Source organism: Pseudophryne corroboree, chromosome 6, assembly GCF_028390025.1.
Source record: "Pseudophryne corroboree isolate aPseCor3 chromosome 6, aPseCor3.hap2, whole genome shotgun sequence".
NCBI classification, from domain to species: Eukaryota; Metazoa; Chordata; class Amphibia; order Anura; family Myobatrachidae; genus Pseudophryne; species Pseudophryne corroboree.
This window is the reverse complement of record NC_086449.1, coordinates 186,758,312-186,772,485: the sequence shown is the minus strand read 5'-3', so window position 1 is coordinate 186,772,485 and position 14,174 is coordinate 186,758,312. Positions and strand designations below refer to the sequence as shown.

The window sequence follows — 14,174 nt, the reverse complement described above, 5'->3', positions numbered from 1 at the left end:
CCATGGCGTTGCCCCTTGAACCTAGTAGGCCGACGTCTCTCTGAGCGTCCCTCATATATAAGACTGCGTCTTTGATGTGACCTAAGGTCAATAAAATGGTATCCCTAACTAGGGTATCAATATCAGCTGACAAGGTATCTGTCCAAGCTGCTACCGCGCTACAAACCCAAGCCGATGCTATTGCCGGTCTGAGCAAAGCACCCGTATGTGTATAAATTGATTTTAAAGTCGTTTCCTGTCTGCGATCAGCAGGATCCTTGAGGGCTGCCGTCAGAGCCGGCCTTAGGCATAGGCAAACTAGGCAAATGCCTAGGGCATTTGGTATGCTTAGGGGCACCAGCAGTTTCTGCTGATTAAAATGATATGCGGCATGCCTATATTCTATGTGTGACTGCGGCTGTATCTGCATACAAAATGCTACGTTGCAGTGTATTCCTGGAAATAACTGTAATGTAGCATTTTGTATGCAGATACAGCCGCAGTCGCACACAGAATATAGGCATGCTGCATATCATTTTAATCAGCTTGTGCACCCTAGCCACATAGTAATGCAAATAAGATGCATTTTCATAAACAAAAGGCGCTCGACGTTAGCAGAGCTGCCAGCTGACTCATGCCAGGCATCTCCTGCAGAACTAGTGGCGGTGCTAGGGGGCACCAGCCAAAATCTTGCCTAGGGCATCATATTGGTTAGGGCCGGCTCTGGCTGCCGTGTCTGGAGACGGTAGCGCCACCTTCTTGGATAAGCGCGTCAAAGCCTTGTCTACCCTGGGCGAGGATTCCCACCGTACCCTGTCCTGTGCCGGGAAAGGATACGCCATAAGAATTCTTTTGGGAATCTGCAGTTTTTTGTCTGGAGTTTCCCAAGCTTTTTCAAATAATGCGTTCAGCTCATGAGATGGGGGAAATGTCACCTCAGGTTTCTTTTCCTTAAACATGTGTACCCTCGTGTCAGGGACAGAGGGGTCATCTGTGATATGCAAAACATCTTTTATTGCAATAATCATATAATGAATACTTTTTGCCACCCTTGGGTGTAACCTTGCATCATCGTAGTCGACACTGGAGTCAGAATCCGTGTCGGTATCAGTGTCTGCTATTTGGGATAGGGGACGTTTTTGAGACCCTGAAGGGCCCTGTGACACAGTCAAAGCCATGGATTGACTCCCTGCTTTTTCCCTGGACTCTGCTTTGTCCATCCTTTTATGTAATAATGTCACATTTGCATTTAAAACATTCCACATGTCCAACCAATCAGGTGTCGGCGTTGCCGACGGAGACACATTAATCATCTGCTCGACCTCCTCCTTAGAAGAGCCTTCCGCTTCAGACATGCCGACACACTCGTACCGACACCCCCACACACACAGGGATATTTATATGGAGACAGATCCCCAATAAGGCCCTTTGGAGAGACAGAGAGAGAGTATGCCAGCACACACCCAGCGCCAACTGACACTGGAAAAACCAATTCCCAGATAAAAAGCGCTTTTATATAATTATGTGCATATAATACACCCACTGCGCCTTACAAGTGCCCCCCCCCCCCCCCTCTTTTCTGCCCTGTGTCACCGTGTTCAGCAGGGGAGAGTCCAGGGAGCCAGCTTCTCTGCAGTGTCTGTGGAGAAAATGGCGCTCCGAAAATGGGCTTCGGTCCCGCTCGATTTTTTTAAACACTGGCGGGGGATTTACTATATACAGCCCTCGGAGCCTATATATTCATTTTAGCCAGTCCTAGAGGTTTAAAATTGCTGCCCAGGGCGCCCCCCTCCCTGCGCCCTGCACCCATCAGTGCCTGCAGTGTGTGTTGTGTGTGGGAGCAATGGCGTGCAGCGTTACCGCTGCGCGTTACCTCAGAGAAGATCTGATGTCTTCTGCCGCCTTTGAAGTCTTCTTTCTTCTTATACTCACCCGGCTTCTATCTTCCGGCTCTGTGAGGAGGACGGCGGCGCGGCTCTGGGACGAACGGCGCGGGGAGACCTGCGTTCCGACTCCCTCTGGAGCTAATGGTGTCCAGTAGCCTAAGAAGCAGAGCCTATCATTTAAGTAGGTCTGCTTCTCCCTCCTCAGTCCCACGATGCAGGGAGCCTGTTGCCAGCAGTGCTCCCTGAAAATAAAAAACCTAACAAAATTCTTTTTTCAGAGAAACTCAGGAGAGCTCCCTGTAATGCACCCAGTTTCCTCTGGGCACAGGATCTAACTGAGGTCTGGAGGAGGGGCATGGAGGGAGGAGCCAGTGCACACCCATTCTAAAGTTCTTTATAGTGCCCATGTCTCCTGCGGAGCCCGTCTATACCCCATGGTCCTTACAGAGTCCCCAGCATCCTCTAGGACGTAAGAGAAAACAGAAAGATAATGTCACTCACCCACATCCATGATAATGTCACACGTACACTTTCATGATAATGTCACACACATTCATAATAATGTCACACATTCATGATCACTGAGCACCTCATCCCACAGTCAACGTTACAAGCGCTGCTAAACAATTAATGAGGTAGGGCGTACCAGTGCAGAGAGGGGTAAGACACATATACTTTTGACAGACAACTCGGCCTTTAGTTTACAGTAATAAAACGTCCCTCGCTCTTGCAGCAACTTGGACCCAATTCAGAATACTGCCCAATACTGTAAGAAAGAAAGCCGGCTACCATCCATAGTGTTCCAGAGTATGAAATGTGTTCCATAGAGCATCATTGAGATGTACGGATGGTGAACAACATGCTAGTTTCCTGTGCTACACAAAATGTTAATTGAGAAATCTCTCGGTAATAATGGCCTTTCCACATGAGGTAACCCTCTCTCGCCGTGTGTACTGCACATACGTAATTACTAAACATTCTGTTAAAGAAGGCAATGACCTGGAAATGTAATTTGGAATATTTTAAGCATAGTACCCCATGTTACTGAATAAACTCTTTACCCTAAATCCTCCTGACCCTAACCAAACGTTCTGCACAGATCTGGCTTTGGTGTATGGGACCAATCTGTAAAAACAATAATCATCATTGTTCTATAAAAAGGATTATTTAATTTTAGGACCTATTAAGCCCATCTTTCAATCCATTAAGCTGCATCCTACCCCCAGCTGAATTTAGTTTTGGCAGCCTCAGTGTGACCTTGTTGTATTTATAACCGTGGATCACAATGTAAGTTAATGGATGTCTTCAGAGATGGAACCTGCAAATTATATACGTGCTGCATGGTTACAAGTCATGGGACTACAATATACACAGAGGACTGCAGTGACAACAGAGAGGTCAACACATGAATAAAGTCTTGTTTTATTTCCTAAGTCTATAATAATGTGTAATGTGATGTGACATGGTCAGTGGTGCATGCTAAAACAATACCACCGACTACTACAGTACTTTCCTTTTGTCATTTAATTCATAATATTTTTAAAATAATAGATTTTTATTGGAACTCTTCCCTGCTACATTCCACTATACTGGTAACAGTGCACATTTGCAGTTTGTGTTTCCACTTCCATTAGTACTTGTATCGTACGTCTACAGCACAGGTTCTCAAACTCGGTCCTCAGGACCCCACACAGTGCATGTTTTGCAGGTCTCCTCACAGAATCACAAGTGAAATAATTAGCTTCACCTGTGGACCTTTTAAAATGTGTCAGTGAGTAATTAATACACCTGTGCACTTGCTGGGTTACCTGCAAAACATGCACTGTGTGGCATCCTGAGGACCGAGTTTGAGAACCACTGGTCTACAGGTATACGGTGCATAAAATAAAACACTTTCAGGGAATTACAGTTTCGGACATATCAATGACGTGCCATAGAAACCTCACACCCAACAACATTGATAATTTCCACTCAAAGCCCGTAGAAGTGTCTAGGAAAAATGAGTGATGTTGAGCTGCCGGAATTCCCAGCGATTTGCGGTTACATATCACAGAGAATTGAATTCAACATTAAGGGATCCATTTATTCATTATCAGATTTTTGACCCAATAATTATCATTTCTTATCGCCGCTATTCCTGGCAATAAGAAATTATCTACTTCCAGCATGTATTAAAGAACACATGCAGGGACAGGGGCTGCAATTGGAGCCTGCTTCTGCAATGTGTAAAAGTAAAATGAGCGCATTAGCGACCCCTTTACTTTCATATGACAGAGGACGTCACACTACTGACTACTCATCTGACTACACGAACAAAAAGGAGAGTGCTGGGGAGGGATCCTATGGAACCCTCTCCTGGTACTTTGTGTGATTTGTAGCCTATAGGCTAATGCCATCTTCAGATTGTATTCCATAGATTGGCAAATTTGGCAAGAAAGTAGCTTCTGCAATTGAAAACAGGTGACTGCAGCATATACCATAGATGTGTATCAAACGTGATTGTGCATCTGAAATGCAATGATAACAGTGTGTAACCAGCCTCACAGTTCCAAAAGAAAACAAACAAACCAATGTCCTAAAGCGCCATGGAATTTGCTGGTGCTGCATATATAAACATGAATAAATATTAGCGTCACGAATACCCCTTTCAGACCACCTGAGGTGGGTCGCACCCGGGAGCCTGACACGGGAGCTCCCAGAGTGTGACCCGCCATATTGCCGGGTTGGTGATGTCAGCGATGATGTGGCGGCGCTTGAAGATCACATGATCGCCAAGCGCAGCCTGTCCACACACAGTGAGCGGGAAACAGGTCACACGTGTTCAACCCTGCTTGCTACCCGAGTTGGAATACCAGGTCACTCGACCCGGTATTTCAACCCTGGCACCCTTCTGACCGCACATAAACACGGGTTATGCGCGTTCATGTGCCAATAACCCGTGTTCATAGCCGGCGGTCTGAAAGGGGTATAATAGTTGCCTATATTATTGCCCTGAGCTGTTATGCAGGTATCACTATTGTGGTTCGCTGGAGCACATCTGACCAATGCAGCCTACACTGGTAAATGATAAGTAAAGATGTGCTGAAACTTAAGGGGTTGTAACAAGACTTGTTTTGGCTGAGCCTGAGTCCTGATCTCTATGTGATTTAAGCACACTAGACACAGAGTAATGACTTCCGGGAACTGAAATTACAGATAATTATAACATGCAAATTAAGTTTCATTTCAGTACTGTGCAGAATGCTTTGTAGAAAGATTTAGTATTCGCCAAATCCTAAGTGATGGATTTTGTCCATTTACAGATAACAATGTCGCAAGTATGGTTTAATCAGCTGCTCAGCTGCAGACATGCAAGCATAAAGCACTTCGATGTATTATAACAAGATTCTCCAAGCCTGTAATGTGCAGACAGTCAGTAGTCACTATGTCATCCGAAGCAGTCAAAGAGGGACGCTTACAGACTAATGATAACATACCTTGCCCTGCGCTGTAGACATTCCCACATCTAGAGAATGCACATTAACATATAACAGAACTTTCAATGAACAGCTACAGACACTGCAAATCACCAACAACATACAAGATGCGGATGCTATTACAATGGCTGTGGGGGATAGGCAGACACTTGCATGGACTAAACTGAAGTTCATTAAGACAAATATAGTAATCAGACTGAAATGAGGGACAGAATGGAAAAGTTCATGGAAGGAGGGGGATGACATCATAGGGGGTAGTCGGGGCTGCTGCAATCCCTCTTGGAAAATATAAGACCGTATAAAGTGCTGGTTGTTACAATGTAAATAGTTGCATTACAATTGTAAAGCGCAACGGAATTTGCTGCGCTATATAAGAAACTGTTAATAAATACATAAATTAGTAATCAGTCAGTGTATTATTACATGTAAGAATCACCAGCGTTTTCTGCAGTGCTTTACAAATATACAATTATATTGCAATATAGGGGCTTATTTTAATGATATTACCCCAACAATAAGCATATGGAAATAACAAAGAAATGTAGTAGCTGCTAATATTGATAATGATACAATAAGAGGCACCTACAGTAACTGATAATACACAGTAGTCACTCTGTAATACATTCCTTTGCAGGATACAATGGGGGTCATTCCGAATTGATTGTAGCTGTGCTAAATTTAGCACAGCTACGATCATTCACACTGACATGCGGGGGGACGACCAGCACAGGGCTAGTCCGCCCCGCATGTCAGTGTCGGGGGTGTAGTATGGTATGCCGGCGGCCGGGCTCCAGGCGACCAGCATACCGGCGCCGGAAGCCCGACCGCCGGCATACCGACAGTGTGGCGAGCGCAAAGGAGCTATGCGCGCCACGCTATTTATTCTCCCTCCAGTAGGGTCGTGGACCCCCACGAGGGAGAATAGCTGTCGGTATGCCGGGTGTCGGGATCCCGGCGCCGGTATACTGTGCGCCGGGATCCCGACATTCGGCACACTGAAGACCACCCAGTGTGCCCCTCCCCCCGCAGAAGTGCAAAGGCATCGCACAGCGGCGATGCCATTGCACTTCAAGAGTAGCTCCCGACTAGTGCAGCTTTAGCGTGCTGGCCCAACGGTCCGGCCACGCCTGCGTAGGCCGGACCACTCTCCCTAAACGGCGGCTTAACGCCGCCGTCCAGCCCCCTCCCGCTCAGCGACCGCCTCTGCCTCAGAGGCGATCTCTAGGCAACGACAGCTGTCATGCACCGGCGCAGTTCCGACCCGATCGCTGCGTGCGAGAAACTGCAGCGAGCGATCGGGTCGGAATGATCCCCAATATACAGTAACATAACATGGTAGTTGTCTACCACTACACCCAGATAAAGTAGTACTGTAAGTAAAAGTATGAATATATGAAACAAATTATTCAATTACTTGGAAATGTTCTGTCATTACTTAGACTCCAAGGTTGTACAAAGTTAAATCCAGATTTGGCCGTAAAATGTCACTGCAGGCCTATATCGCTCATTGCTGTTTCTTATCATCAAGCCTGCAAGCATTTCCCAGTTGTAGCTGTGCACTACCCTTTCTGCTTGTGTAAATGTGTGCAAGAGATGCACTATGTACAGTAGATACACACAATATATATATATAAAATAATGCAGTAGCATAATGCATCGGGTGTCAGGATAAGAGGTTCCAAGCAGTAAGTTACATGTGCCATAGAGGAAGACACTAAACCCTACTGAAACAGTCTGTCCCATGTTTTTCGGCTGCAGCATATGCACACAGATTATTGTCATTACCATTGTTTAGAAAGAACCAGAATAGGGAAAGTACTTGTAAAAACAACATGCAACAGATTAACTCATTGACTGCCAGAAACATTGCAGGCACAGGAGCAAGGCTGTTTCTTGTGCAATGTTATCGGTCCCAGGGGCTGCAGAATCCTGTCTGGTCCAAGTGGTGAGAGTGCTGCAGCAGCATACCCAGGAGCAGTCGTACTGTTGTCAGAAGTGCCCAGTAACCGCAGACCATTTATTTGCCGGAATAATAAATGTGATAGTCCTCATCAATCAATCAATCAATCAATCAATCAATCAATCAATCAATCAAATCTATTATATCTGTATAAATATTCCAACTTTGAGAACATTGACAAAAATATACCACTTAGGAATAATAATAATAATAATAATAATAAAACACTTTTCAGAGGTCCATACAGTCTGGGAAGTATAGCTTTCCATAATGTGCCAATGATCAATAAGTGTAATCTGTTAATCACTCACCTTGTCACAATCCTAGTGCCATTACCCAGATGTGAGCTGGTCTATCACACAGCATGTGGATCTCCCAGTCCAGAGTGCATGGCAGACGCTGCTCATGTCACAGGACACTACCTGATCCTCCACATTAGCGCCCGCATTCTGTGCATCATGCAACTTTACTCATCTTTACATGTAGCCCGGAGATAGGGAGAGAGGAGCTGGGCTACTACCGTAATGCACGGAGTACAGGAGCACGCTGAGCATTACCATCATGTTTGCTTTGCACCTGGTGGTCATCTCATGGCTGGTGCTCTCTCTGTGCATCTGATTTCTAGAAACGAAGGGAAGAATGTAACGTTTGCAATAATGCTTTGGCTCTCCTGTCTTTCTGCAGCTGAAAGATCTAGCATGCTCTGTACAGCAGACCTGGTGGTCTTTTCCATCTGATGATCCCTCTGTAAAAGAATTAATCTTTCAGGGAGGCACAGGCATACAGAGCTCTATAGTTCTGTTGTGAAACTACAAAAACCAGCATGCCCTACCAGTGAATGTATTAGTAATCACACAATAATTGAGACTTTATGAATGTCTGATGTTTTTGAAAGATGTGGGAGGAATTCATTTCAGGGTGATGACCGCAAAATGTCTTCGTAACGGTTGGATGAAGGCGCTTTGCGAGCAGTAATATTGTCGATTTTCCCTTACATCTCAGAGAAAACATAGTGAAGATTGTATACCGTAATAGCTGATCATTTGTGTAGCCGAACATCATAGAGTTGGCACATCACACACTATTGAACTCCTTCAGTAAAGCAAGATAAGGCAAACTCAGTGATGTAGCAGGGCACTTCCACACCTTGTGCTGCCTTCCCCCATATGCGACCCCCAGAACATGTGATATCATGATATCACAAAAAGGTGGCAGGTCTGGTGCAGCTAGGTAGCTGACGAGCGCCTATCCAGGTTGCACAGTGCCTTTCCAGGAGAAGGGTGCCACTGGGGTAGCAACAGTTCTGAACCCACGGCCTTGCGTCTTGGGCGGCAGCATACCCTTCTTTACCGTCCTGGAACAACCTGTGATATATTCTGACGGTTTTGCACTTTCAAAAACAAGGAGGAATAACATGCTGAAACTTGTGTTTCAACAACAGCGGCGGAGCTACAATAAGCAAGGGTATTTGCTTACATTTGCTTTCATTAGTCCATCAGATATGGCAGAATAGTACGCCCAGAGCCGACCCTAGGCATAGGCAAACTAGGCAAATGCCTAGGGCATCTGGAATGTCTAGAGGCACAAGCAGATTCTGCTGATTAAAATGATATGCAGCATGCCCATATTCTGTGTGTGACTGCATCTATATCTGCATATGAAATGCTACGTTACAGTGTATTCCTGGATATTACTGTAACATAGTATTTCATATGCAGATACAGCCACAGTCGCACACAGAATATTATTTTAATTGGCAGAAGCTGCTTGTGCGTCCTAGTCATATAGCAATGAAAATAAGAAGCATTTTCTGAAGAAAAGAAAAAAGGCACCCAACGTTAGCAGAGCTGAACGGGAGCTGTATGGCGCATTGAGGCAAGATGTATGAGGACACATCTGTATCCAAGCAGGGGCAGAGGTCACAGTGTTAGCGGCTGTGTAAGTGCTGTGTGTGGGCATGTTCGTTGTCAATAGTGTTCAGCATATGTGTAAGGGGCATTATGTGTGTCATGTGTATAAATGCATTAATAATGTGCGGCATACAGTATGTGTAAGGAGCACTGTGTGTGTCATTATGTGTATAATGGCATTAATAAAGGTTGGCATTATGTGTAAGGCGCATTATGTTTATAAGGACATTGATAATGTGTGTTATATGTGTAAGAGGCATTACTGTGTGGTATTATGTGTATAAAGGCATTACTAATGTGTGACATAATGTGTATAAGGGGCTCTACTTTATGGCATAACGTATAGAAAGTGCACTACTGTGTGGTCTAATGTGAATAGAGAGCAATATGGTGTGGTGTCATGTGAATAAGGGGCACTACTGTGATTAGTAATGTATATACGTTAAAGTGGTACTACTGTGTGTTGTAACGTGAAGAAGGGACACTATTGCATGATATAATGTGAATAAAGTTGCACTACTGTGTGGCGTAATTTGAATTGGGGGTACTATTGTGTGGCCATGCCCCTTCCCAAAAGAACATGCCCCCTTTTGGCTTGCCCGCCGAATGTGCACACTGTTTCTATTTAAAATATAGGAGGTAGGAGCACCAAAATGAGGACTGCTATGACTGAGGGGTGATGATGATGGGAAAGGGGTGCAGGGTCAGAGGCGGAACTAGCAGTGGTGCTAAGGAGCACCAGCCAAAATCTTGCCTAGGGCATCATATTGATTAGGGCCGGCTCTGAGTACGCCATAGGAGCTGTGTGGGATGTGCGCCTGTGCACATTGCCGGTGATTATAGGAGGGAAAGCTTGCTCGTTTTGCTTGTATCTCTATAGGATACAAGCAAAAATGAGTGATGTTAATCTACCTGGGTAACCCGCATTATAGCACATGAAGTTTATGACGGAATCTCAATACTAATACCCCTTTTACACTGCCAAGTTATGTCACAGCAGCTTGTAACCCCACTTACAATGACAGCCCACGTTATTGCTGGTGATCCGGCTCTCCATAGACTTGTAACAGGACCCCGGTCAGATGACCCAGGTCACGCATTTACACTGCGCCATTACCCAGGTCCTTCTCGGTTGCAGCCCTGCTTGCTACCGTGGGGGGTAATTCAGATCTGATCGCTGGGCTGCTAATTTTGCTGTCCTGCGATCAGATAGTCGCCGCCTCCAGGGGGAGTGTAAATTCGCTGTGCAAGTGTGCAATCCCATGTGTACGCCGAGCTGCGAAAATTCACTTTGTGCAGTCTGTGCGCAGCCCAGGACTTACTCCTACAGTGCGATGAGAACAGGCTGATCGGGGCCGGAGCTGATGTCACACACCCTCCCTGAATACTCTTGGGAATGCCTGCGTTTTTCCGGACACTCCCTGTAAACGCTCAGTTGCCACCCACAAACAGCCTCCTCCTGTCAATCACCTTGCGAACGTCTGTGCTAACGGATTTTTCGCACCATCCTGTCGCTGCCTGTTATTGTTGTCTGATGCGCCTGCGCATTGCGGTGCATACGCATGCGAGGTTTGGACCTGATCGCCCGCTGTGCAAAAACGACAGCAGCGATCAGATCTGAATTACCCCCATGGTTGGATTCAATGGTCACTTAACCCTGGTTTATTGCTGCAGTGAATTTCCCACTGTGTGCATTTTGAAGCATATGTTTCATATAATGTGAAGATATGATTGCATTGCAAGCTTTTAATTGCTTTATGTACGTACAAATGAAGCCGCGCTCATCCAGCTTGCGGCACGGCCGTACGGGCACATGCGCCGCACTGAGGCACGGGTATGACATAGTACACAGAGCTGCGTCTTAGTATGCCGCCCATGTATTCCTATGGGCACACACGTACTTAAGGGCCCCATACAATGCTCAATTTCAGATCAATTTGGTCACTCTGGACTATATATTGGGTGAAATTGTGCATCTTTAGCTGTGTATCCGATCCGATCCGATGCGCGGCCCCGTTAGCGTCGGGTCGACTCCTCCAAGTTGTTGGTGCTGCACTCGTTATTTGTCGTGATCAAGTGGAATTGTATGGAATCGAACGGTGGTTTTTGCGCTCACGATATATCGCTTGTGATCTATAGTAGGAAGTTTGAAGCACCCTAATCCAGCCCGTCAGATGTATCTGATGGTACCTGTGAATGCATGCTATACATCCCATGCGATATGTAGGCGCTTGACATATCCTATGTGATATTATAGCATGCTCCAAAAAGTCACATTGTAACAAATCATTTGGAATCGTATGCAAACACTCCCGGGTAGCTCCCTGGAGAGTTCAAGGGAAATCGGTCCGACTTCAGCCTCTAGACATATCGTTCTAGTGTATGGGGCCCTTTAGACGCACGCGCACGGCCTCAACTATGGCAAGCTGCAGGCTAGATGACGTTGGCTACATCTGTAGCTTTAAAGTTTTCTGCTAACTGTGCTAGAAATCTGTTCACACGGATCCATGCAGCTTTTCCATTATGATTTAGCTTTATACCAATACATTATATTGATAAAACTTCTCACGGCAACATCTTTCATCTGCCTTTTATTGTCCTTCAAATAATGCTAATTAAATATTGCTCTGTCTGTAATAAAGAGTCAATTCTACACTTATTGCACAGACAGATCTGTGGCTGGCTTCATGACTAAAGCAAAGAAAATCTCACATATTAACAATAGACAAAAGTAAGAGGAGTAATTAAAAAATCAACCAAGTAAAATGTCATAAAGAAAGCAATAAAAAAATAAAAGTTATTGTCTTACTGTATATGAAAGATCTCTGCATTTCTGTTTGTCTTTCCTGTTCCTGTGATCTCTGCTTCGTTTTGGGTTATATAACTTTGCAGTAATAATGAAACAAATGATCAGTTTAAAACCAATATAGTATACTAGCTGAGGTGCTCGATTTCCCCCGCTTAGACCTTTGATATTTCCGTCAACCCATTTTAACTTATCTTAGATTATTTTATGCCTCTGGGGTACAGGAGTGAGGTAGCATCAAGATTAAATAAATTAAGATATTTAAACATTTTTAATATGAATGAATTGAAGGTGGGTTATAAGACATATATAAACATTTTTTTCTCTGCTTAAAGATCTCTTTGTAAACCACATTGGTGGTTCTCTCCTCAGGTGCTAGGATCACCATGCTACTGGGTGAGCTCACTCTGGAGTAGGCCACATTGAACTGCAAGAAGACTCCTCAAGTCAATCCCTGCATCTTCAGCAACTGCCCCTGGGACTTGTTGATGGTCATTGTAAAGCAGACCTTTAGGGGGAACTGCAGACTCTTGAACTAAAAGGTATAAGTGGTATAAGTGGTATGCGGGGTATGAACACCAATTCCTAACATACACAGCCTGTGAACACAATGGCCTTGATGATGTCCTGTGCAGGACTTCCACTCACAGCCTGGATCCATTGCAGAGTTTGGGTGGGATGAAGTTCCGCAGCAACATCACTGGAGCCCCCACTTTGAGGAGAAGCTTGTGGGCTAGGAGGCCTGAAGGGTTGATTTTGAGGAACTCCACTGGGTAGTGGACCAAATCATCCATTTGCACCACTGAGTCCACAAGTCTGTACTCCATGTCTGCCCCTTCGAACAACTGAAGTAGAGTGTGATTAATGACAGTAGTCTTGTTGTTCTTGGAGATCAGAATGGTATACTTGCACAGCCATTCCATGGACTTCTTTTTGATATTGGACTTGGGATACTCACTGTCCCCTATTTTGAGCAGATGATTGCCAAGCAGAAACAATGGCCAACAACAGAGGCGGATTTATTGGTCTGGCCGCCCCTAGGTACATCATTATGTGCAGATGTTGACAAAGAGGGGAAGGAAGAGGAGTAGGGCACGAGTAGGGCGGTCAGGGGTTCTTATATGGGGTGAGGGGGTTGGAGGTGCCCCGCAGTGGGAGAGATAAGAGAGATTGGAGGTGCTGCAATGGGGAGGGTGCCTCGATGGTAGGGGCATTTGGGGGTTCTGCGATGGTGGGGGGATCAGAGGTGATACGATAAGAGGGTAAGTAGAGGAGGGTTAGGAGTGCCGTGATGGGAGGAAAGGTTTGAGGGGGGTCAGTATGTCCGTGTTGGGGGCGAGCTAATGAAGCTGGGACTCGGTATGAACCCTATGGGAGGAGTGAGAAACAGTAAGATGGAGGACAATGTGTGTCCAGTTGCTGCCACCCCATATCTCCCTGGACTGCTGCCTCTTTGACAGGGCCATCTTAAGAGCAGTGTAGACCCCTGGGAACAATAATGCACTGGGGCCTCTACCCTTCCTCCAGTGGTAGGGCTGGGGGGTGCATCCACCAGTAGATTTGATGACCTGCGGGTGGTAGGGGTATTCTGTCTTCCGCTCAGCATGTAGGACCTGGAGCAGTAATTTCTGCTAATTGCTCCTTTACTGCACAGATGGTGAGAGATGGGGTGGGAGAGTGGTAGGGAGTGTTTAATACGCAGGGGAGGGGTGGATAGTAGAGAGGGCTTAATATTCATAATTTTCTGGTGGGAGGGCAGCTTGCTTGACTACAGATATCTCCAGTTCCTGGAAATAGATTTCTTAGCTTTCAATGGGATAAAAAACTATAGCGTCCCACCTTTCAGGTGGTACTGTGGACTTGGGGATTAGTATTCAGTAGCCAGAGCAATCCATCAACAAAAATATAAAACTGCATAACAGGCATGTGGAGCTGTAGTAGGGACCAGCTGCTGAAAGGCTGATATCTCTGGTTCTGGGCATAGTAGAGACAAGCTGCCAGTGTCCACTGAAAGGGGAGAGTCCCTGCTTTTGGAGTATACCCTCGGAAAATCTCAGACAGAACCCAAGATATCTGGCTGGGAAGAGCAATTAACAGGCTTGGATGGGGACCACTGTTTTGAAGTTAGATATCTCCCTTTCCCCAGGGCTGATTTTC

General features: G+C 45.6%; 1 protein-coding gene across 1 annotated transcript in view; it reads right to left on the bottom strand.

Annotated features, from left to right (window-relative positions):
• The window catches only part of ADRA1A (adrenoceptor alpha 1A), a 179,428-nt gene extending 171,545 nt beyond the window's left edge, over window positions 1–7,883 (bottom strand). Inside the window, exon 1 of the mRNA XM_063925468.1 lies at window positions 7,613–7,883. The gene's annotated coding sequence lies outside the window, so the exon portion shown is untranslated. The remainder of the gene's footprint in view (window positions 1–7,612) is intronic.
• Between the last annotated feature and the right edge of the window lie 6,291 nt (window positions 7,884–14,174).